This window comes from Chenopodium quinoa, unplaced genomic scaffold (genome assembly GCF_001683475.1).
Source record: "Chenopodium quinoa cultivar QQ74 unplaced genomic scaffold, ASM168347v1, whole genome shotgun sequence".
NCBI classification, from domain to species: Eukaryota; Viridiplantae; Streptophyta; class Magnoliopsida; order Caryophyllales; family Amaranthaceae; genus Chenopodium; species Chenopodium quinoa.
The window spans coordinates 6,177,112-6,203,613 of NW_018742205.1; the positions used below are offsets into that span (position 1 = coordinate 6,177,112).

The following is a 26,502-nucleotide window of genomic DNA, read 5'->3' on the forward strand; positions in this document are numbered from 1 at the left end:
CTTGCATGGGTGAGCTTGTATCAACAATGTCTTTGCGGCCGACAACGCCTGCAGAACTTCAAGCTTTCGGATTTCTTGCACTAAGAGCGAAGGATCAGTGGAAGTAACCGATTGCCTAAGAATTGACTACCTTCCAGCCTTATATCTTTCCTGGGTTTCAGATGCAAATTTGCTTGAAATAGTCTGATGAATAAGCGAGGCACTTTCTTACATGATGAGATGGGCTGGAGTTACTTGATTCCTAAAACAGGGAAGAGGGATGAGCAAAAAGAAGAATATTGCAACTGAAAAACAATGGAAATGGAGTGTCAATATTCTTGGTTTACCTTCTAGTCCTTGCGTGCGCTTCTTTCCGGTTGAAATTGAGACTGAGCAAGACATCTTTGTCGCTTAAGCTCTCCCATTTCCCTCTCCAACTATACATGATAACAAGACTTTAGTCATTCAATATAATAAAAGAACAATCTCATTCTCCCTCACTCTTGCATTTATTAGGGTGGGGATCAGATAAGGTTGGGTTTGTATTTCAAACTTCTTACTTCTGCTTTAAAAAATCAGAACAAACCTTTAATAATTTCAGGATTTTCAACACGGAAAAAAGGATGAAATGGTTCTGGTTTGAGCAAAAGTAATCCCACTGTGTAAAGTTATTCACGAGCTAAGAAAACATACCGTCTGGATTTGTACGTTTTTCTCAATTAGGAGTGCCTTTAAAGTTGATGAAGATGAAGGTTCGACTTTTGATCTCAGCTTCCAATCTAGAAACTTCCTGTTGTAAATCCATCAGCAGGAGGCTTCTCACTTGGAGAAGGAACCTGCAACCAAAGAGCCCTAATCCATCAGATGAAGGTACGTTTTTCTTTCTAAGCTTCTTCCTACAGAGATACTCTCACCTCAATCGAATGTTCTTAACATTTTTTCAAATTCTAAAACCCTAATTTGGTGAGGAAGGGAGATATTGTCACTTTGTTCCTTAGATTGCATATCTCAAGGGAGCAACAAAAATGCTCACTAAATATTTCATTTGTTCAGTAATTATAATCAATAGTACAATTACTCACATTGGAAGAGCCCTAAATGTAATCCTTTTTTTCCAAAATAAAATGTGGTGCTTGTCTAAATCTGAAAGAAGTACTTACATCAGTTACTTTCTTATTAGAGCTATGTGCAAAGAGGCCATAGACCCTCTTAATTGCTGAAAACCAGCTTCCTTTCTTCCCCATTTTGCAAGCATTACTATAATTTACTTGCTGCGCAACATATGGAATAAGTCTCAATCAGAAATTAGAACCATTAACGTACCTTGTACATAGACATAAAATCACATAGATTTTCTAATCTTTACTCCAAAGTTTTGAGATGCAAATATCGATAGACATAATGGTCATTAGTAAAAGCCAGAAGAAAACAGTAAGAAGGTCATAAATGAACATAAAATAATACCACAGTTTGAGCTAATCTAATTAGTCATTCACATGATCCAATTACGGAAACGAAAGAGATATTCGACAGAAAAAACTTCCACAAAATGAGCAGATAATACACGAACTGATTGTACTAAGACGATTAAAAGGGAAGCTGACAACTTAATTGGCAAACCTATTCATAGGCACATTATTTGCCCCAGAGCCTGAATCACAAGGTTTCTGAAATCTGGAACCACATTTAAGGTTTGTTCCTGTAAAAATGAATATATAAAATGCCAGTTAGTGACCTAGTGACTTAATGTAGAGCAAGTTAAGCATTTAAATTTTACCATCTATTACACTGCCAAGACATTTAGCAAGTAAAGAAAAACTTACCCCTATGCTTCATACAGCCCACAAGCTTATAGCCATAATTAAACCTACTCCACTCTTATTAAAAGCCAGAGATTCCTCAAATATGATCTCAAATATGATCATGGCAAAAGAGTTGGTACTCTAACTTGACAACAACTAATTTGCTAACATTGTGAAATTGACTCTAAACTGTGAAAAGTAGTGGAATCATCTGACCTCAATCCGCTGCTTTGAATGGAACACAGCTCAAAGCCACAATCGACAAAATCAGAGAGAGAAAGAGAAAGGAAGAGGAAAGAGGAAAGTCTTTCTCAGTAACATTACATTATCATCCTGATAAGAAAGAAATATAACTCAATAAACTAATAGTCATACAGCAACCTAATATGCAAAAAAATTGTATCAAAAGTTCATTTAGGAAAAAATAAACCCTCATGGGCTCTGAAATAATGTGTAAGTCAGAACAACATATTAACATCTCGAAGACATTTTGATAAAAGAATGATCCTTGGTGTCCTGGTGTCACTGAAACCGTCAAAACAGTCAATAGCACATGACAAGCAACAAGTCAACAATAGAAGGAAAGCTAGACAATTAATAATCAGTACATAAGAAGCAATGCCATTATGAGACACTATAAACAAAGTAGCACAATTCGTATGCTGCTGAATCAATTCATAATACAAAGTAATAACTTAACACTACTCCTCACCATATTTGACATTCGTGATTCGACCAAGTCAGCTTAGAGGATTATTTTCTATACTTTTAAGACAATAAAAATCATAATCCAATCACCTTGCTAAAACAATTCTTAGGATTGCTACAATTTTTTTTACATCAAAACACGATAGAGAGTACAATTCTTGAAAAAAATCATTATAAATGCAATCTACATTCAACCTAATTTAGAAATTTTTACCCCAGCCATGTGGACCAATGAGAGTGTGACATGTGTCACCCTAGGAGGAATCCAAATGGACTTACCTGGACTTGACACGTGGCATAAAGATATTCAAAGGGAATGACGGCTTTCAAGGCCCATTTCTCAAGACACCGCAAAAGCGGCGCAACCCACCAATTCTAGGTCAAATGACCTACGTAAGGGCACTATTTCCAATGCCCTTTAAATAGGGACATTTACCCCATTTTCGGGACAACGTTCATTTATTACATCACAATTAATTCTCTCACATTAGAGAAAACACCTGTTCTCGGGATCCGAGAAGATTTACTTCCTTTCCGCATTTTACTCTCTGTACACGTACTATCTTGATCGTCGGAGGCGGAATTCCGAACAACCGGAGCTTTCGTTTGTTGCAGGTACAACCGAGTGAGGAGCCAGTCTTGGTGACATAACTCTCCCGTAGAACATCTCGCAAAAAACGCCGAAACATTTGGCGCCGTCTGTGGGGAGAGTACCTTTAAGATGGTTTCTCAAGAGACTGTACCACCTCCTGATGAAAAGCATCCGTCAGCTGAGGTCCATCCAGACCATGATATAGAGTCGGATCCAGAGGTCGAAGTATTTACGGCGGAGATGAATCCCTCATCACTAGACGCGTCCGTTCCGAGGATAATAGGGAACGGGGTGATAACCAGGTGAGTCCGAGCAAGTCAGTCGACCAGCCTCAGCTTACAGGAAAGACTGCTCTCATCACCCATGAGAAGTTTGTCAAGTTCATGATGAATATTAAAGGTGAGATGAGAGATCAAATCAAGACCCAGACGACTAGTCCAAGCAAAGGACAGTCGTCCAAGAAACCTCCTCACTATGGGAATACAAAGTCGATCAAGGACATGCAGCCCACTTTGCATCCAAAACAGAAGGAGGGGGACCGACCTTTAATTGACCGGACTAATATTCGTCTCCTTGGGGCGAATCAGAGAAAGCCCATCCGGCATGTACAACCATATGGCAGTAAGAAGACTTACGTTGATGCTCGGTATTTCATTGAGCAAAAGCGGAACAACCAACTGTCTAACACGGCTTCAACGCCGACAATGCCAAACAGCTTTAGGAATACCTCGATGAGGTATTTCCCATTTGTGCAAGAGCATCTGTCAGGCGGCCAATTCGTCCACACAAGTCTTCAAATGATAGGCTCGGTGTAGTATGTGCCCCATCAAACATACGGGCCGTTTGCCCAACCTTATCAGCAACCTACCCTTTTTGGAGGTTAGGCGGCATATCAAGTCTAGCCCCTACGTCTGCTGAGACTTGGAGAACAACAATCTGCGTTCTCCAAGGAAATAACCGAGGCGGCACAACCGGTCAAGGTTAAGAATGTCTTGGTTAGTGCCTATGATGGCACCACCAACCCCAAAGACCACTTGATGGCCTACACCAATCTCATGTATCTACAGGGGTTGGATGATGCCGCATGGTGTATATGTTTCCTAGCTACACTAAAGGGCATTGCCTAACAGTGGTTTGGCAACCTGTCGCCTGGGTGCATAAACAATTTCAAGACGCTTGCGTTCCTTTTCGCCTCTAACTTTTCCATGAACATACCTGCCAAGAAGACAAGCATCGACTTGGGCACGGTTGTTCAGGGAGACAGGGAGGGGCTCCGTTCTTATGTTAGGCGGTTCAATCCGGTGAGAATCTAGATCCAAGGACTGTCTGACGAAGTTGGTTTTACAGACATTTTCAAGGGTCTGAAGGATGGGTCGACTTTTATGTTTGACCTCGTCCGGAAGAGAATCTTCACTCTTCAGGAAGCGCTGAGGGAGGCAGAAGCCTATGTACAGGCGACTCCAGCAAGTAGTCGAACTCAAAGAAGTCTGACAAACAAGAAGGGAGTCGACAAGATCAGCCGGATCAAAAAGTTGAAAAGAAAAAGAAGAGAAAAGAGGTTTGGGCGGTTGAGGACCCTAATCAGCCGTCCAAAAAGAAGAAGAAAGAATTTAAACTGTACATCCCCAAGTAAGAGTTTAACAAAGACTGCTACACCATCCTCATGGAAATTAAAGACCGGGCGGTACTTGAGAAGCCCGGAACAAGGACAAGTAATGCCACTTTCATGAGGACATTGCTCATGATACCAACGACTGTAATAGCCTCAAGCTTTTGCTCGATAGATTGGCTGATAAGGGTGTGCCGAAGTCTTACATCCTCAAGTCCAAGGTGACCTTGAAGACGGACCCCAGGGAGTCGTAAAAAAAGTCAGCAAAGGCTGATAGTGGTTCGGGCACTGATCCGGACATGATCTGCACCATTGTAGATGACTTTTCCTGTGGGGGCCCAACTAATAGAGGCACCAAGTACCATGTCAGACAGATGGATGTCAGCTCGGTCGATGAAGGCCAGGTGTCTACCGATACCTTTCCTGAGGTCGTCATCTCTGAAAAGGGCCGGGGCGAAGTCCGGCGGCCGCATGACGACCCCATTATCATTGAATGTAAGGTGGCCAACCAAAAGGTTGGTCGGATCCTTATTGATACATGCAATTCGTTTGACATTATCAGCTGACATTGTCTGTCTAAGCTGAAGTACAAGCTAAGCAGCATGCTCAAGGTCACTCACCCCTTGGTTGGTTTTGGGGGTGGAGTTGTGCACCCACTCGGTCAGACTGATCTACCTATCCGGCTTGGGGAGAGGGGACAAGGGCGCAATATGGTCGTCCGGTTCTTGGTCGTAAAAGAGCTGACTGCCTACAACCTCATAATAGGTCGTCCGACTCTGAACGAATCCAAGGCCATTATTATCCCATCCCTCGTGCTGTTGAAATTTGAGAAAGATGATGGTACTTTTGGCTCCTTGTGTTGAGATCAGAAGACGGCTCGGGAGTGCTTCTTCTCATACGTCAAGCCCACGACAGTCGGCCGGGACGTGGAGCCAATAGACCTTGATGATGTCAAGGAATCTGAGTCTACCCCACCAGCAGGCGGCAAGAAGAGAAAGGCCAACCAGCTGGTGACTGTTAGGAAAGAGAAGCAATAGCAATCATTGACCGGGGAACGGTCAGATGAACTCCGTCCCCAGTCGGCTAGAGAGCACATTGACATCGCTTTGAATGACACACATCTAGAATGAACTGTTAAGGTGGGGGCGGTTTCCTTTGCAAAATTGGGGGTAGACTTGCATAATCTCTTGAAGGAATGCAAAGATATCTTTGCCTTCGAAGTATAAGAGATTCCTAGCATAAGCCCGGATCTTGCTGTCCACAAACTCGCCGTGGATCTAAAGAAGAAGCCTATTAGGCAAAAGAAAAGAAATCACGGCGAGGAAAGATCTCAGGCAGTAGCCGCCGAGGTTAAGAAGTTGCTAGACGATTGGTTTATTCGGCAATGTCACTTCCCAAATTGGGTTGCAAATGTTGTTCTTATAAAGAAGCTAAATGAAATCTAGCGCATGTGTGTTGATTATACTGATCTGAATAAGGCATGTCCAAATGACAGTTATCCGCTTATATAGATCGACATCTGGTCAACTCAACAGCCGAACATGCCTTGATGAGTTTTTGGATGCCTATTCAGGCTTTCATCAGATACTCCTGTGGAAGAAAGATTAAGAGAAGACGGAATTCGTCACAGATCAGGGGTTATCCTGTTATATTGTGATGTCATTTGGCTTGAAAAATGTGCCTGCTACTTTCCAACAAATGATTAATTCGGTCTTCTTTAATCAAATCGGAAGAAACAGGCGGCACAAGGTCATGCTTAATCCCAAGAAGTGTGTCTTTGGTGTTGAGTCTGGGAAGTTTCTCGGATTTTTGATTGATTAAAGGGGGATAGAGGCAAACCCAGAGAAGATAAAGGCAGTCATTGACATGAAGTCACCCCGCATTGTCAGAGAAGTTCAGAAGTTAACCGGTTGTCTGGCGGCATTGTGGAGATTCCTCAGCCGGTCAGGTGACAAGTGCCTCTATTTTTTCCATGCAATCAGAAAGAAGACCATGTTTGAATGGGGAGATGATGCTGAGGTGGCCTACCAAAAACCAAAAGAACATCTGCACTCCTTTCCAAGACTTGTTAGCCATCGGCCTAAGGAGACGCTTTACATGTACTTAACCGTCTCAGATCATGCTCTTTGTGCTGTTCTCCTTGTTGAGAGAGACGACAATTAACTTCCGTTCTTTTTGTTAGCCATGTGCTTCGAAATGCAGAATTCCGGTACTCTATGGTTGAAAAATTTGGTCTCACCCAGTTTATGACAGTCAAGAAGTTGAAACCATACTTCTTGGCACATCCGGTGGTAGTCTATATAGATCAGCCCCTCAAGCAGCCAATGACAACCTTAGAATCATCCGGCCGAATGCTAATATGGGCAATTGAAATGCAAAGTCTTGAAATCACTTTTGAACCAAGGAAGATAGAGAAGGGTCAAGCGTTCGCCGACTTCATGTTGAAATGATAAGGCTGGTTGAACCGAAATATCTTGATCAAGTTTGGAAAGTGTACGTAGTTGGGAGCTCTACCATGAATGGTTGTGGTGCAGGGATTATATGTCAGTATCCTAAAGGGGACAAATATGAATATGCACTACGGTTCAAGTTTCAGGCCTCAAATAACGAGGCAAAGTATGAAGCCCAGCTAGCCGGTATACGCATGTGTAAGGCGGCAGGGGAAAATTAAAGAAAATTGACGTCTGCTCTTATTCACAGTTGGTCGTTAGCCAATACCATGGTGGCTATGAGGCCACCCATCCGGCTATGGTCAAATACTTGCAAGCACTCAGAACAGAGGCTGGGACACTTGACGAATTTCACCTAAGTCAAGTGCCTAGGCCGGAGAACAATCAGGCTGATGCTCTGTCAAAGCTGGCATCATCCGCCTCTTGTGATACACCCCGGTTAGTCTTTTGGGAAGTGATGGAAAAATGAAGCATTGAGGAAGATCCCATTAGAGTACTTGACCGAAGTTCAACCTGGATGGACAGCATCCGGGCCTATTTGCTTGATGGCACTCTGCCGGATACATATCCAGAAATGGTCGCAATGAAAAAACGTGCGGCCAACTTTGAGATTCGCAATAGAGAACTTTTCAAAAAAGGCTTTATGTTGTCTCTTTTGAAGTGTATCACCCTGGAAAGGGGGCATGAGATTCTGGAAGATCTAAATTCGAGCTTTTGCACCTCACACATTGTGGCAGGGCTCTAGCAGAAAGGGCTAGGTGGCAAGGTTATTTCTGGTCGATTCTGGAAGCAGACGCCATAGAAATGGTGAAGAAATGTGATAAGTGCCAAAGATTTGGCAAGCTTATCCACCGTCCAGCCATTGATCTGACGACAATTCATAGTCCAGTACCATTCGCCAAATGGGGCATGGACATCTTGAGTCCGTATACACCTTCGCCAAGTAAACGACGGTATATTCTAGTTGCTGTTGACTACTTCACCAAATGGGAGGAGGCTGAGGCTGTCAAAGGCATCAAGACAAAGGATGCCATCTCTTTTATCTGGAAGAACATCATCACCCGGTACGGGGTACCTATGTCTATGGTCTTTGACAATGACCCTCAATTTAAGGCGCCAACCCTTAAGAATTGGCTTGGAGATGAAGGGATCTCCTATTGCTTTACATCAATCAGCCGACCCCAAGCAAACGACCAGGTTGAAGCTTTCAACAAGCTAATCTCAGACGACATTAAGAAGAGAATTGAAGAGCTGGCGGTCTGTGGGATGAAGAGCTAACTCATGTTCTATGGGCCATCAGAACAACAACAAAAGGTGCAACCGGCGAAACTGAATTCCTCATGGTATACAACACTGAAGCCGTCTTACCTATTGAGCTTTATGAGCTGACTCTTCGAATCATGTTATATGACGAAGAGGCTAACTGGGAGGCCATGCGGTTGGCATTGGACTCACTCCCAGAACGCCGGGGCAATGCCGCCTTGCGCCATGAGATTTACTGTCTGAGAATGACAAGAGACTACAACAAGAGAGTACACAAATGACCCTTGAAAGTGGGGGACTTTGTGCTATGCAAGATGGAGACAAACGGTAGGGCCAATGAGCAAGGAAAGTTGACACCCAATTGGGAAGGTCCCTACCAGATCTATGAGGAAGTAAGAGGCGGCACCTACCGTCTGGAAACACCAGACGACAGACAGCTAGCCAGAACTTGGAACGTAGATAACTTGAAAAAGTACTACTTGTGAGACTTGTAAATTTTTGTAAATGAAAGGCTTATTAATGAAAGATGCTTTTTATTTTCAATTAGTTTATTTTTTACTAGATATGTCTCCCTATGGTAAAACTACCTATGCGACATACAGGTGGAAAAATCTAAACCAACCGTCTGCTCTAACAAGAGTGAGACATTCGGCTTCGCCCATCCAGCTGAATTCGCTTACAGAGAGCATCTCCCATTTGGGTGGTACATTGCTCTATAAACACATATAACGGACGACCCAACCGACTGCCTTATTTAAGCCTTAGTCGTAGCTGTTTGCCTTAAAGAATCTAATATAGAACCTAAATGGCTCAAACAACCACATGTCCTATGTGAAACAGACGGTATCTAGCCATTATTCCACCTTGGATAAAAATATTATCAAATTGATAATAACACTATTAGGCACCCGCTATTACTCTGGGGCAATACAGACAGCACAAAAAACAAACTCTCTTATGGGATAGACCGCCTGCTCTACAGAAGCAGAGCCGACCCTAGTTGGAATTAAAAGCTAAGTCCAAAACTTAGCATTTACAACTAATGATTGTATTAATCTAAAAACCATTCGTCCAAGATGACTGAATATGGCCAATGGTCGTCTACTATCTAAAGTTTACCTGTCTGTCGATGGACGACTGACCACTTGGTTTGGGGCAATCACCATAGTGATTGATTGACTTGGAAATTAGTCATACTCTTTCATGTATCAAAAATTTCTAAGTCAATCAACCCACTTTTTGAAACCAAGCGCACAACCGTCCAGGGTCAAGAACATTCGGTATAATGAGAAAGCCGCATGCATAGAACAAATAGGTATATACTTAGTCAAATTCATGCATAGTAAAAATTCAAGAACAAAAAATTTTCGCAAAGAAATAAAACCGACCTAATGGCCGGCTGATTCATATTCATATTAGAAAACCGACCTCATGGTCGGTCAAAAGAAAGTGTTAACCGATATTACAATCGGTGAAGAGAAGAGAAAATTGTTGATAAAACCCGACTCTATAGTCGGTAAAGATACATCAATACTCGGCACACAGGCCGGAAAAGTAATTTTCAGGCCATCCGGCCAAAGAAATACAAGCTTAATTTGCTCGAGGGGAGGGCTCCTATTCATTACCATCCGACCGTTCACTAGCATTAGCCGGATGGCCTTCATCATGCTCGAGCCCCTCATTTTCGGCCATATCTTCATCCTCGGCCTCATCCTCCTTTTCCTGCTGCAGCTGTTGTTCGTTAAGCGCATCAGTGGCCTCGTCAAAGCGATACTCTCAAACAGGGTAGTCGTCCTGAGGAAATAAAACCTTCTAGGCCATCTTCATCCGAGTGACACATTCGACCTCATTGTCAGAGATCAATTGTCTCTTTTCTTCCTCGGCCCTGAACTCGTACTTTTTCCTTAGCTCGGACTTGGCTGACTTTAGATGGTTCTCTAACTCAGTTACCCTCTTCTGGGTCGCCAGTAAATTTTGCTTGACCTGCAGGTTGGCGTCTGCCTGTGAATGCAGGATGTCATGAGTCAGTGCTTCATTTTTACATATGTCATACATTTCTCGGTTAAGAGAAGAGGCGGCCCGATTATTGGCAGCTTTTACCTCTTTATACTTGTCTGAGAATGGCTTCTTGAGCCCATTCACCCGCAGCATGGCATGCATCCGGCAAATTAAATTATTAATAAACAGTCGGCATTAGAAGAGTTAGAAAAAATTTCTCACTTAAAACCAAGTTACCTCAGCAAGCAGAGCCAATATGGCATCAAAATTGAAGGTGCCAACCCCTCTTACAGACCCCCATTCCTCAGCAGAGACGGCCTTGAGCATGTTCTTGGCAAACGGCTGTATATCCGGCCTCTAAGTAGCATATGTACATTCAACACTTGGTGAGAAGTTGACATAAACCCGACTTATAGACCGGGTGTCTTCGGAGCTGCTGAGCGACTGTTGATAAGAATTTACCCTACTAGGATAAGGTAAGGGGTTAAAAGTACTAATACCTTAAAGGTCAACCTCTAAATCCTAGGGATGTCTATCTTTGCGTCCGCTTGGGGCAAGCCCGCCTAAAGCTGCTGGGCCGACATCAGCTGTGAGTGGCTTGCCACTCTTTAACGCTTTAGGGGCGTCCGGCTTTTTGAGAGCTTCAAGGGAAGCAAAAGACTTGTCGGCAGTGGTGGGGTTTGGCGGCTGAAGGATTTTTCTGCGCCACCGATTTCCTTGATTTGGAGGGCGTCCGGTCCTCTCCGGTAAACGGGCGCTTTGGCGGCCTCTCGCCAAAGTTGGGGGGAACAGGCGGCTTGTTTGGTCCCTCCTAAAAAAAAATTTTAAGGGTAAAGCTGTCAGTATAGGACAGCACTGTCCGCATGTCTACCAACAAAGAGTTTGTGAAAAACTTACATGGTTAAGCTAATCTTTTTTGAAGATTTGGGACTTCTGCTTAATCATCTAGCGGTAGGCGGTTGTAGAGCTGGTAAGTTTCTTGCTTTGAGAAAGCTGCTCCATTGCTTCTTCTGCAAAATAGGCCGGATGCATGTTAGTAAAAACAAAAAAGGAAAAAAAAAGAGTAAAAAAAATATTTGCTAAGCTGACTCATCCGGCCCTTTACCTCTGGTTTTTTCTGTACTAAGGCCACAGGCGGCAAGATAAGTGTCGTCCATCAGCCACTCAAACCTAGGGATGTAAATGTGGAGAACTATCACTCTCTCGTTCCCTCCCTCTATGGTTTTGGTGGTGACCTTAAATAGACCAGGCGTCAGAATTTGATCCCATCCTTCCTCAGTTACAGGCCAGAGGATAGCTTTTGTGCCTAGAAGGTATCTGATTTGGTTCAAGGAATTATACTTTCGGTTCCTTCAAGTGTCTGGTGAAGAGATAATATAAAATCTATTCGCCAGTCCTTCCACTTGTTTTCCTTGCCCACGGTCATTATGTACCCTTTTTGACAAGTCAGGGTATACCAGCCGGGGCCGCTTGACTTAGGGGCCTTGCTCAGATAATGCATGGAGGCAAAGGCTTCAAAGCTCGGCTCTACCCCAAGCATATTACAAACGGCGACATACCCTAGTATGCTCACCCACGAATTTGGGGCAAGTTGCCAAACCCCCAAGCGATAACCATCCAGAATCTTCTTCACATCTGGATTAAGGGGAAATCTTAGGCCCGCTTGTATTGCTGCTTCATAACAACTGAAGCATTGGTCTCTATAGTTGGACCCAAACTGCCAGACGACCGTGTCATCCAAATCAGGGACATGGATTTCATATCCGGCCCTCATGACATGGGCGGCTCGAAAGTCGTTCAACTTCTTGCGCATATTTCTCTGGGTGCCTGCTGAGATATAGGTAAAGTAGGGAGTGAATTTTTCTTGGGCAGAGGAAGAAGCCTCCCTTCGCCCTTTCTCAGTAGAGATGGCCTCCTCCGCAGACTCAGAATCAAAATCGGAGCTCTCAAGCTCCTCATGTGGCACATGCGACTCTGTTCTAGCATTGGAACCGCCTTGGTAGCATCCGACTGAGGTAACCCTTGCTCGGAGCCGGATGCATTGTTGTTAGACTTATCATCTGACTCATTCAGGATAGAATCACTCGGCGTACTTGGAGGGCCGGGTGGGTAATCAAAAACTTCATTTCCTGGTACCTCAATAGTGTCGTCGTTCTCCTCACCATCTATAGGGCCCTAGGCCGCCCTTTTTGTTCTGGCCATAGTGTCCTACACAGACACAGAGACGGTCGGATTCGGGGATGTTTGTAGAGAAGAGTCCAAGTAGGGGTAGGCGACACTCCTAGTCCTAGATTAAGCCGTCCTGGATGACCGGCTGATAGCTATCCTAGGTCGTGCCATGTGTGTTTGTGAAACAATTTTTGAAAACAAGGAAAAACAAACACAGACGGTAATTAAAAAGCTAGAAAGAGAGGGAAGCAGGTGAGTACCTTTTAGATGAAGGTATTGTTGAAACTGCTTGGGACGGCTGCGATGCAGGCGAATCAAACACAAGTGGCAATAATCAAATTATCTCAAAAGTCATAGATTCTCTTAAAGATTTTTTGTGAATATGCAAGAATGAGGGAGTGAAACTATTTATAGAGGGGTAAAAGTTTTAGGGGCAATTCTTAAATTTACTCCAGAAGGTAAATAGTAAAAATACTGTTCACTCGTACATGCGTGACACTTCTCACAGGCGCCACAAGGCACGCCACGTGACCCCTGTGAGGGGCAAATGATTTGGGGACAATATATGCAACGTGATACCTAAAACTAAGTTAGTTGATTTTGTTTACACGGGTTAATCACATAAATATTACATTACGACAAATGTTGTTATTATTATTTAATTCAAATTCGTGAAAGAATAATAATAACAAAATTCGCCTTGGCTTAGGTGATAAAATAATCAATTAATTAATTCAATTTTAGTCTTATTTAATCAAATAATACTATGTCGAATTGATTAATTAAGTATTTATTTAACGTGATCAAGCAACACTAATTAATTAATTTAAGTGATTTAGGATAAGAAAAGTGAAAGTGATTTATCTAAGCGCTTAGGAATTACCACCTTTTCTTGCTAGATATTTGTTTAGAATGTTTATGGACACCTTCTTGTTAGGAAACCTCCACCGTAAGAACAAAGTAATTAAAAGGGTGAGTGTTTAGGAAAAGAAGGTTGATTATTGCATAAGTTCATAAAATGTTATTGTTGACCTTTAGGCTATTTTTCTGTGTCTTTCGATCTCGTATTGAACCTCTATTTATAGGGAATGGGTGAGATTAGGGTTTTTGAGATTCTGGCTCAGTAGGTGGCTCACGCAATCCTAAAGGTTGCGCGCGACATTCGTGCGCAAGTGAATAGGTTGCGCTGCACATGGCTGCGTGAGGTTGTATCACTTATATGGTAAGATTCAATTCAGTATTTTTCTAAAATTTTGAATCTTCCTCAAGCGCATCTCTAGGGGTTGTGGTGGCTGGTACGCGCAACCTTATAAGGTGAGTGAGCTAGGCCAGCGCGACTTCATGAGTTGCGCGCGGATTTTCCTGCGGCACCCTTAAATTTTAACATAGGTGCTCTAAATCCGTCTGAAATTAGGTTTAATCTTTGGATTAGGCCTAATTTCTGATCGGGCTTAGTGTTAATGAGTTTTAGCTCATTTCGTTTGGGCTAAGCTAGCTAGTTTGATGTGTTTAGGCTTTAATCAGTAGTCCATAAGAATTCCTTACTCCATTCCAGCACAAAGATGGAATTATTTATCGTCATAACACTTTCGGTCGGGACAGGGGACCAAAAGTAAATGTCTACATCCCACAAGTACGCCGGGTGACTCCATTTTAAACGAGTCAGGGGAAAGGTATGGAAGTAGTACGTCTAGCTCTGTACAGGGGTCACCCTAGTTTGGTGTTGGGTCAGGCGGCTCTGAGGCTTTATCAGTGCCGATTGTGTTGAATGAGGAGTCTAGGGACTCTAAGGCTTTATCAGGGCCGTCCGCGTCGACAGAAGAGGCCGAATCTAAAGAGAGGGGAGGAGGAGAGACTTCCACCTCCCACTAGGAGGAGTTTGCCGCCTACTATTACCACATTACCCCAAACACACCCATGTCTTGGGGGCTAGTTACAAAATACCACCCAGAAGTCTTGGGGGCTAGTTACAAAATACCACCCAGAAGTCCATGCTCAAGAAGCTGGACGAGTTAAATACCACCCATGTTTTGGGGGCTAGTTACAAAATCCATGTCCTTGACTTGGAAGACACGATCGTCTGGCTGTTTGGGACCAATTATGGGTACCAATGCTTTGGTTTTTACGAGGCGGCCATTCAAGCAGGCCTGAGATTCCCCCTCCACCCGGCTATGGAGAAGATCCTTGATGGATACCGCTTGGATGTTTGGCAACTTGCCCCCAACTCTTAGGTGAATATATTGGGATATGTTGCCGCTTGTAAAATTCTCAAGGTGGAGCCAAGCTTTAAGGCATTCGCCAAGATGCGCTACTTGTGCAAGGCTCCTAAGGCAGGCGACTGGTACACCCTGACCACTCACAAGGGTTATATGATGACTGTCGGCAAAGAGTCCTAATGGAAAAATTGGCGAAATATATAAGTTTTGATTTCTTCACCGGGTGCTAGGAGAAACCGAAAGTATAATTCTTGGAATCAGATGCCTATCTCCTAGAGCAAAAGGCAATTCTGCCGCTTGTCCCTTATGAAGGGTGGGATCAGATAATTACACCCAGCCTTTTCAAAGTCGCCACCAAAGTTCAAGGGGGGCAGAAGGAGATAATTCCTAATAGTTACATCCCGAATTTTGAGTGGTTGAAAGAAGGCACCTATTTGGTCGCTTGTGGCCTTAGCACCAAAAAGAGTAGAAGTAGATGGCCGAGTGCACACTTTGACTTAGCAATTTGCCTAAGTCTTATTTGTTATTGTTGTTGTTTGTTTGTTTTTTTTTTATGCTTACATCCGGCTTATTTTTTGCAAAAGAAGCAATGGAGCACATGTCCACAAAAAAGATAGCTGCCAACTCTGCGGCTGCCTACCGCTTGATGAATAAGCGGAAGGCCGAGGACTTCAGGAAGGTCCAGCTGGCTCATGTAACATTCTCAACCTTAGAATTGTTTTCCTTTAGTATACAAGCGGCCTTTACCGCCTGACACTAACATATCTTGATTCCCGTTTTTCAAGATGGGAAAAACAGACCGCCTGTGTCTCCTTACTCGACCAAAAGCCGCATAAGCGCTCGGCTGCTGAGGTCCGAACGCCCACTAAGTCGAGGAAGACTGTGACGCATCGAACTCCTTCATCCGCCAGTTCTGAGGATGACTCTCACCCCACCACAGGCGATAAAACTCCCTCCTCCTTAGAAGCTTTAAAGAAGTCGGACGCCTCTAAGGTGTCAAAGAGTGGCGCACCACTCACCGCTGCTACCGGCTCAGCAGCAGCAGCCAGGCATCGTGACAAGTGCTTGAAAGGCAGGGAGATTTCTGGCCCTCAAGGTATCACAGCCTTTAACCCTCTTTCTTACCCTTGTAGGGTCAAATTCTATCAGCAGTCGCCCAGCAGCTCTAAAGATTCTCCGTTTGTGGGTCGAACTTATGTCAAGTACTTACAAGGTGTTCAATGTGTAGATGTCATCCAGAGGTCGGATGTATAACAATTTGCCAAGAACATGTTGAAGGTCGTCTCCCCAGCTGAGAGGGCGTCTGTGAGGGGTGTTAGGACCCTTAATTTCGACACCATCACTGCTCTGCTTGCCTAGGTAAACTGACTTAAGTTATCTAACTTTTCCAACCTTTATGCCGACTATTCATTAACAAATTGTTTTTGCCGGATGCAGGCTATGTTGTGGGTGGATGGCCTCAAAAAGCCATTTGCCGACTAGAAAAAAAGAGGTAAAAAGCGCCAAATAGTGGGCCGCCTCTGCACTTGACAGAGCTCAGTTTGGCACCATGAAAAATGATATGCTGACTCATGATGTTCAGTATTCATAGGCGGAGGCCAACGTGCAGGTCAGGGCCAATCTGGATGCGGCCAACAAGAAGGTGGCTAACTTAGAGGCCGAGCTTAAAATGGCTAAGCCCCACCTCAAGGCCCTAGAGAACGTTGATCAAGAGGCAAACGACCTCCGTACTCAGAATGAGGCTCTAAGGGGTGAGTTAGCCGACTAGGAAATCCGGTTGCGGGCAGAGCTTAAGGCCAAGGCCAAAGAGAACAAGGCATAGTTGATTGCCGAGAACGAGGTCAACTGTGTTACCCGCATGAAAATTACCTTTCAATCTCTTTACCTGGATGGCGACTACTCCGTCTAGGAGTATCAATATGAGGCGACCACGAATGAGCTTAATGCCCAGCTGCTGGAGACGGCCGTGGATGAGCAGATGGATGAGAATGAGGAGCACGAGCAAGAGTATGATCAAGAATAGTCGGCCCATGAGGTTGAAGAGCCGGCTGTCGAAGATGAACAGCTCCCTCCTCAGCAAGATTAAGCTTAATGTATGTTTCTTTTGGCCAGATGGCCAAGTACTTTCTTTTCCAGCCTGTGTGCCGAGTATTCTTGTATTTTACCGACTGTGGGGTTAGGTTTGACAATTTCTGCCGGCTGTGATGTTGGTTTAAAATTTTTAACTTTCTTACCGACTGTATTGTCGATTTTAATTTAAATGAATATGCTGGCTGTGTAGTCGGGTTGCTTCAATTTTTCCAGTTTTTCAAGTTAATGAATTTTTTGCTATGCATGAATGAATTTGACTAAGTATTTTTTCCATAATCCATACATGCGGCTTTAGTATACCGAATGTTCTTGCCCCTGGACAGCTGTGCAATTGGTTTTAAAAATGGGTTGATTGACTTAGAAATTTTTGATACTTAAAAAGAGTATGACTAATTTCTAGGTCAATCAATCACTATGGTGATTGCCCCAAATCAAGTGGACAATCGTCCATGAAGCAGATGGTAAAGTTTTTGGCTTACATACGACCATTAGCTACATCCGGTCCTGGACTTACCATTGTAAAATCAAGAATTCACTAGGCGAAATGTACAAATGGGCACCGGTTCAAAACCCCCATTGAGCACAGGTTTTGAACCGGTCCTTATTTGAGGGATGCCAAAAACCAAAACTTAGATTTTGCACCGGTTCTTTCTGTGAATCGGTGCGACAAATGGCCCAAAAAATTAAAAAAAAAAAAACTTTTAGCACCGGCTTTGTTTCAAAACCGGTGCCAAAAATGCCCCAAAAATTAAAAAAAAAAAATTGTTTTTGCATTTTTTTTTTCACTTAAATTGTACTAAATACTTATATATAATCATAATATACATAAAACACATATATTTTCTTCAATAACTTGTAATATTACACTTGAAAAACTAAAAAAAAAAAAAAAAAAAAAAAAAAAAAAAAAAAAAAAAAAAAAAAAAACTACAAAATCAAGTTCTGGAGAAATTAATTTTTGAAGACCATGACCACTTTGAATAGGATGTAAAGTAGAGCTAGAAGGCAGCAGACGTATAGTATCTTCTTATCTTCCATTTATTTTACAGTTACACTGAAGATGATTTTTACTTAACTCTATCAGCTATATACATCACTTATTAAACAGTGCAATTAGGAAATTAACAGCTGACGTTGATTAGAATCGGGGGCACAGAGGATAATGACAAGAGTCGGTAAGCAATATCAACCGAAAATGCTAGATTTTACAAAGGGGAATAGACTATGAAACTAAGTACAAAGGTATCATTCTACGAAGACTGAAAAATCTTAATTTACAGTATATGTCAAGCGCCATGTAGAAGGATCCAAGAACATAAAAAATTTACAAGATTCTGGTGAAATGGGGGGGGGGGGGGGGGGGGGGGGGGGAAAGTCAATTAATATATCAATATTATCATCCGTGTTAAACACCTTCATTTAAACCCAGCTAACTGCTGAAACTTTCTCTGTTGAATACAGGTATACATTCATATGGTCTTTTTCTTTGATATTAACATTATACAACTGAATCTAACAACTTTAAATTAGACCAGGATAGATCTTTACCTTGACATCAAACCTTTGCTTTGTTAAATCCAGGTATATTGTCCTATAGTGTGATTCTTGATCATCATCTTCCCTTAGACGAAAACTAATCATTAAACTACAGTCCTTGGCTGTTGCAGCTATCAAGTAGTCCCTTACAATCTTCAAACTTTCATCTACAGGGATTAAATGCAGAGAGCTATACTTTCCTAATTGCCTGCCTTCACCGGAATCTTTACATATCTTGCAAGGCTGGGAAACAATATCGTCATAAGCATGAATTGCCCCTTCCACATCAAATTTGTCAAGCTTTTGGACTTCAAGTAGTCTGTCTAGTACACCGAATTTAAGTATTGCCTCTCCTACAAGATGCACAAAATTCCTTTTATGCAAACCATTTTCTCCATGCAAGAAAGATTTAAGATTATCTTCAAATGCCTTAACCTTAACAAAATTTGTCCCTTGGTCACCACACCCTATGCCCCCATATATTAGGGAGTTATTTAGAAAAAGCCGCAGATTATTTTGTGGATTTGCAAAGAGAGCCTTAAATGCTTTATGTATTCGCTCCCTTGATCCAGAGAATAAATCCAATGTGTCATATTCACTCAATTACTGTATCTGAAATATAAATAGAGCCATGTCTCACTATCAGGAATACCAAATGATCAGCATCAAAGTCATCTCAGGTAGAAAGTAATGGCATTTATCTATTGGCACATTGCATATGCAAAAATATCACTATTTGATTACATCTCCTTGAATAAAGAACATGCAAAAAGAAGTAATGAGGGTTACCTTTTGTTGTTGCAATTTTAAGACTTGGTGCATTTTAAAACGAGATACATTCTTCTTGATGGCATTTTCATCAGCTATAAAGCTCGAAGATGGAAGAAATCCCCACTTGGGCTACTCATCGGAGACAATAGAGTTCTTATTAGTAATAAGATTAGATTTTTACTAATTTGGGTACGTTAATTGAGAATGAAATCTATTATATTAGTCATTAAATTGAGTACTGTCATATGAAATTTAAACCACCTTAATTTCCACGGACAGGCATGGTTTTCCTTTAGATGTGCCTACAAGAAAACCAAACAGAATGATCAAGAAGGTAATTCGAAGCAATGAATGAGTAGTCACTTTTTTTTTATTAAAAAAATAAATAAAAAGAAAAGAAAAAAAAACAAAACACAAACATATTAAGCACAATGTCTGCTCTATGACAAGAACAAACAAACTTACAAAGACAAAAGTCAGTGAAATAAAATCAAAGTTTTCAAACTATTCTGAATTGGAAGAAGCAATCAGAAGGATTTATAGCATCTAGAACCCTAGCACGCTATAAGACAATGTATTCATAATCAAATACCATATCTAAATCTCAAATTTATTTGACAAATTACTTAGATAAAATAATGTTATGATAAGTTGATAACATATAAACTCATGTTTTCTGAAAGTGATAACATAATTCGTGAAATCCTTTGCTCTATCGTTGTAAAAAACAACTTCCAAATATTTTTTTTTTAAAAAAGGAAATATTCAAAAAAATTATGAGCTATTAGTATAAGTAACCAATGAAAGAGTATTAAATCAGAGATACTTGTGCAATCGCAAGGTGCATAGCTCCGAATTCCAATTATAATGACATATTTTCATTCATACACTAACAATATACAAAGAGAAGACATTGTATAAAAGCCTAAATTTAAAAATTAGTCTTTCTGCATTCATTAGGTTAAGCATAAAATGTATGCAACTCACCAGAACATCAAACATTAGAATTCATTTGATTCAAACCACAAATAAAACTGACAACCCAGCAACCACGAAACCACCACACCCACCACTATACCCACGAAACCACCACTGCAACCCCTATCCATCTCCAATTCCCCCAAAATTCCATAAACAGCCTTGAGAAATCAGGAAACCCTTAATTTCTTCCAATTAACCTCAATTGGAAAAAATCACTCAAACATATAACAAATTCACGAGTAAATCCATCAAAAATCAATCCAATAACACATGAATAACACAGCCAGATTCGACAACCTTAAAACAACAACAACAAAATCAACTAACAATTCATCAATCGTAACGAAGATCAAAATTAAGAACAGCTAAAAAAAAAAAAACAAATTCCAAACCAAAAGGAAGCGAAATCGAAGCAAACCAGGAGCAGCAGGTCGTTCAATGCCGAGTTCTTCAGTAGAAACCATAGTTTGACGAATGCCGATTTCTTCATGAACAACATCACCGAATTTAGGCCAAGAACGACGTTCAATCTAGGTCTTCATCTTCGTCTACTTCCCGATTCCTTTGTTGATTAGGGTTTGTTTGAGGAGAGAAAGGTAGATGAGAGAGGAGGAGAGATCGAGGAAAGAGAAATTAAGAAAGAAGACAGAAAGAGAAATTAAAGAAAGAAGATAAAAATGGCCTTTTTTTTTTTACAATAGCTTTCGCACCGGTTCGATCTGAACCGGTGCGATTAACTCATTTTTCGCACCGGTTTGGTTAGAACCGGTGCAAAAAGTCTTCCCCTCAATCCCGCCTATTTTTTTTGCACCGATTTTTAAAAACCGGTGCGCATTTTGCGGTGCCTATTTCATTTTTTCTACTAGTGATTATAGCTAAGTCTTAGGCTTAGTCTTTTAATATTTTAAAGACCAACGGGTCAAAGAAAGGGCGAATGTAGACGGCTATAGGCCACCTAACTCACTTAGGGCAGGCTGTATGCATTGTCGGACTTAGAATTTACTTCCCATCGAGAAGACCGAACGGTCTTGAGCTGCAAATTTGCAAAGTAGAATATTGATAAGTTTGAAATTAGAACTCAATTTTATTCTTGAGGGCTAATTGGTTGGGACCACCTGAGAACCCATAGGGTATGTGTTTCAAACAGCTTTAGCCAAATGACTTAGCTTGTTCAACTATTGTGGAACGCGAATTAAGTGATGGATGGTCGTCTAATGCCCATAGGGCAGGCAGCATCTTGGTCCATTTGTACTAGTTAGTCCCAATATTTGTGAGACTTAACCAATTTTTAGTTAATTTTTAGGACAACCAAGCGGTCCGAGACCGTCTCCTTTCAAATAAAGGCAGGCGACCTTCATCCGTTTGGGTTAAGATGGAATTAAAATCGTCTGTGTACTGTTCCAATTTAGGCAGTCGGCTTAGACGTTTGAGGAGCAAGTTTATAGCGCAATGTGCCACCCGAATGGGAGATGCTCTCTGTGAGCAAAGTCACCCGAATGGATATCGCCGAATGTGCCTCACTCTATCAGAGTGGACAAATGGATTAGATTTTCCGTCTTTACACAGCATAGACGGTACTTCTCCCACAGGGAGCCGTATCTAATAGTATGATAAAGCAAAAACAAAAGTTGGAACAAAAGGTAATTCTCATTAAGCTTTTCATTTGCAAAATTTTACAAGGCTTAAGTAGTACTTTTTTAAGTTATCTACATTCCAAGTTCTAGTTAGCTGCCTGCCGTCTGGTGTTTCCAGGCGGTAGGTGCCGCCTCTGACTTCTTTATAGATCCAGTAGGGACCTTCCCCAATTGGGTGTCAACTTTCCTTGCTCATTGGACTTCCAGTTGCCTCCATTTTACGTAACAAAAAGTCCCCCACTTTCAAGGGCTGTTTGTATACACTTTTGTTGTAGGCTCTTGTCATTCTCAGACAATAGATTGCATGGCGCAAGGCGTCATTGCCCTAGAATTCTGGTAAGATGTCTAATGACAGTCGTATGACTTCCCAGTTTGCCTCTTCATCATATAACATGACTCGAAGAGTTGGCTCATAAAGCTCAATGGGTAAGACGGCCTCAGCGCCGTATACGTACTATGAAAAATGAAGTATCGCCGGTTGCCCCTTTTGCCGTCGTTCTGATGGACCAGAATACATGAATTAAACTCTTCAGCCCACAGATCGCCAACTCTTTCAATTTTCTTTTTAATCCCGTCTGAGATGAGCATGTTGAATGCTTCAACCTGTCCGTTTTCTTGGGGTCGGACGACTGATGCAAAGCAGTGGGAAATTCCTTGATCTCCTAACCAATTTTAAGGTTAGGCATTTCAAACCGAGGGCCATTTTCAAAGACTATAGACATAGGGACCCCATACAGGGTGATAATGTTCTTCCAAATGAAAGTTATGACGTCCTTTATCTTTATGCCTTTGATCGCCTCTACTTCAACCCATTTGGTGAAGTAGTCAACAACCAATAAGATATCCATTCCGCATTTGGAAAATGGTACTGGGCTATAAATTGCCGTCAGATCAGTTGCCGGACGGTGTATAATTTTGTCGAACCGCTGATACTTGTCACACTTTTTCACCATTTCCATGACGTTTGCTTCCATTGTCGACCAAAAGTAACCTTGCCGTGTGGCTCTTCTTGCTAGGGCTTTGCCGCCTATATGTGAGGCACATTTCTGGATAATTATTTCTAGGGTGATACATTTCAAGAGTGGCTTTTGGAAACCCTTCTTGAATAACTCTCCTTTATGGATTTCAAAGTTGGTTGCCCGCTTTTTCATGGCGACCATTTCTGGATAAGTATTCAGCCGAGTGCCGTCTAGTAGGTAGACCCAGATTCCATCCATCCAGGTTGTGCTTCGGTCAAGTACACTAATGGGATCCTCTTCAATACTTCATTTTTCCATCAATTCCTTGAAGACCGACCGAGGTGTATCACAGGAGGCAGATGATGCTAGTTTTGGCAGCGCATCCGCCTGATTTTTCTCTGACCGAGGCACTTGACTTAGATGAAATTCGTCAAGTGTCCCAGCCTTAGTTTTGACCGCCTGGAGATATTTTATCATAGCTAGACAGGTGGCCTCAGAGTCACCGTGGTATCGGCTTATGACCAACTGCGAGTCAGAATAAGCGTCAATTTTCCTTACCTCTACCGCCTTACACATGCAGATGCCAGCTAGCAGGGCCTCATACTCAGCTTCATTATTTGAAGCTTGAAAATTGAACCGTAGTGCATATTCGTACTTGTCTTCAGGAGACTGACATATGATCCCTGCACCACAGCCGTTCATAGTAGAACTCCCGTCTACGTACACCTTTCAAACCTGATCCAAGTTCTTCGGCTCTACCGGACATGTCATTTCAACGATGAAGTCAGCAAACGCCTGACCCTTCACCCCCTTCCTTGGTTCGAAGGTGATTTCCAGACTTTGAATCTCAATAGCCCATTTGATCATTTGGCCGGATGACTCTAAGGTTGTCATTGGCCGCTTGAGTGGTTGGTCTGTGTAGACTACCAGCGGATGTGCCAGAAAGTATGGTCTCAATTTCTTGACAGCTTTGAATAGCGTCAGGCCAAAATTTTCAATTGTTGAGTACCGGACCTCAGCATTGCGTAGAATGTGGCTAACAAAATAGACCGGGAGATGATTGTTGTCTCTCTCAGCAAGGAGAACAACACTAAGAGCATGATCTGAGATAGCCAAATACATGTAAAGTGTCTCCTTTGGCAAAGGACTTACAAGCCTTGGCAAGGAGTGCAAATTCTCTTTCAATTTCTGAAAAGCCAGCTTAACATCATCTCCCCATTCAAACATTGTTTTCTTTCTGATCGCTTGGAAGAATTAAAGGCATTTGTCACTTGACCGGTTGAGAAATCTCCCCAATGCTGCCAGACAACCGGTTAGTTTCTATACTTCTCTGACAGTGCGTGGTGACTTCATTCCAATAACTGCCTGTACCTTCTCTGGGTTTGCCTCTATCCCCCTTTGATCAATAAAAAATCCGAGAAAATTCCCAGACTCAACGCCAAAGACACACTTCTTGGGATTGAGCATGACCTTATGCCGCCTGAGTTTGGTGAAAGGTTTCTCGGAGGTCAGCAAGGTGATTTGTCTGTAGCTTGGATTTGACTATCATGTCATCAATGTACGCCTCTACATTCCTACCTACCTGGTTAATGAAGACCGCATTAATCATGCGTTGTAATGTAGCAGGTGAATTTTTTAAGCCAAATGACATCACTGTATAACAGAATAACCCCTCATCAGTGACAAATGTCGTCTTTTCTTGATCTTTTTTTTCCACGGGGATATCTAATGAAAGCCTGAATAGGCGTCCATAAAACTCATCATGGAATGCCCGGCTGTAGAATCGACTAAATTGTCAATCTTTGGAAGCGAATAACTGTTATTTGGACATGCCTTGTTCAAATATGTGTAATCTACACATATGCGCCAGGTCCTATTCGGCTTTTTGACTACCCATTCGGGAAAATGACATTGTTGAATGAACCCGGCGTCTAGCATCTTCCTTACTTCGGCAGCTGCCGCTTGACTTCTCTCCTTGCCGTGATTTCTTTTCTTTTGCCTAATAGGCTTTTTCTTTGGGTCAACGGCAAATTTGTGGACAGTTAGATCCGGGCTGATGCCTGGTATCTCTTCCACTTCAAAAGCAAAGATATCTTTGAATTCTCTCAACAGATTTTGTAAGTCTGCCTCCAATTTTGCAAAAGCAACCGTCCCTACCTTCACAGTTCGTACCAGACGTGTCTCATCCAGAACGATGTCAATGTGCTCTCCATCCAACTGGGGACGGAGTTCATCTCACCGTTCCCCGGTCAGTAATTGCTATTGCATCTCTTTCTTGACGGACACTAGCTGGTCGGCCTTCCTCTTCTTGCCGCCTGCTGGTGGGACAAACTCAGACTCCTTCTCTTCATCCAAGTCGATCATCTTAAATTCCCGATCGGCTGCAGTAGGCTTAACGTCTGAGAGGTAGCATTCTCGTGCTACTTTCTAATCTCCTCTCAGATACCCGACGCTGCCATCATTTCTTTCAAACTTCATCTGCATGAGGAAGGGGAGTATGACAGCCTTGGATTCGTTTAGAGTCGGACGACCTATAATGAGATTATAGGCGGTCAGCTGCTCTACCACCAAGAACCGGACGGCCATATATCGTCCTTTTCCCTACTCACTCAGCCGAATGGGTATATCAATTCGGCTGAATGGGTGTATGACTCCACCCCCAAAACCAACCAAGGGGTGCGAGACCTGATGCATGCTACTGGGGTTGAACTTCAGCTTTGACAAACATTGCCAACAGATTATATCAGATAAACTTCCGGTATTAATAAGGATCCGACCAACCTTTTGGTAGGCAACTTTGCATTCTACAACCATGAGGTCATCATGTGGCCGACGGACTTTGCCCCGGTCCTTTTCAGTGATGACAACCTCAGGAAATTTCCTAGCCGACGTCTGACCTTCATCAACAGAGTTGATCATTTTTCTGAAATGGTACTTGGTGCCTCTGATAGTTGGGCAGCCTAAAGCATAGCCGCCTGCAATGACGCAGATCATGTCCGGATCTGTGTCTGAGCCACTGTCAGCTTTTGATGCTTTTTTGGACGGCTGCTTAAGGTCCGTCTTCAGAGTCACGTTGGACTTAAGAATGTAGGATTTCAGCAATCTTTTCTCAGCCAATTTGTCCAACAACCGCTTGAGGCTGTAGCAGTCATTGGTGTCATGGCCTATGTCCTCATAGAAATGGCAGTAATTACTCTTATCATGGTATTTTGCCGGACTTTTCATTGCCAAGGGCTTTTCAAAGCTCACCCGGTCTTTAATTTCCATGAGGATGGAATAGCAGTCTTTGTGAAATTTATACTTGGGAACGTATGGTTTAACTTCTTTTTTCTTATTCTTTTTGGACGGCTGACTAGAATTGTTGACTGCCCAAACTTCTTTTCTCTTTTTACTCTCTTCATTTTCTTGAGCCGGTTGATCTTGCGACTCCTTTTTTGTTTCTTGAACCTCTTTGAGTCCGACTGCTTGTTGGAGGAGCAGAGTTCAGATGCCTATATGTAGGCCTCTGCCTCCTTCAGCGCCTCAGGAAGAGTGAACACTCTCTTTCGGACAAGATCGAACTTGAATTGTGATCCGTCCTTCAGACCCTTAAAGAAGTCAATGAAAGCAACCTCATCAGGCAGCCCTTGAATCTGGATTCTCTCTAGATTGAACCGCCTAACATATGAGCAGAGCCCCTCACGGTCTCCCTGAACAACCGCCCAAAGTCAATACGTGTCTTTTTGGCCGGTATGTTCATTGAGA

At 42.4% G+C, this 26,502-nt stretch overlaps 1 pseudogene; it reads right to left on the bottom strand.

Moving 5' to 3' along the window:
* Positions 1-758: 758 nt before the first annotated feature.
* LOC110732657 lies at positions 759-23,985 on the bottom strand (annotated as a pseudogene).
* Between the last annotated feature and the right edge of the window lie 2,517 nt (positions 23,986-26,502).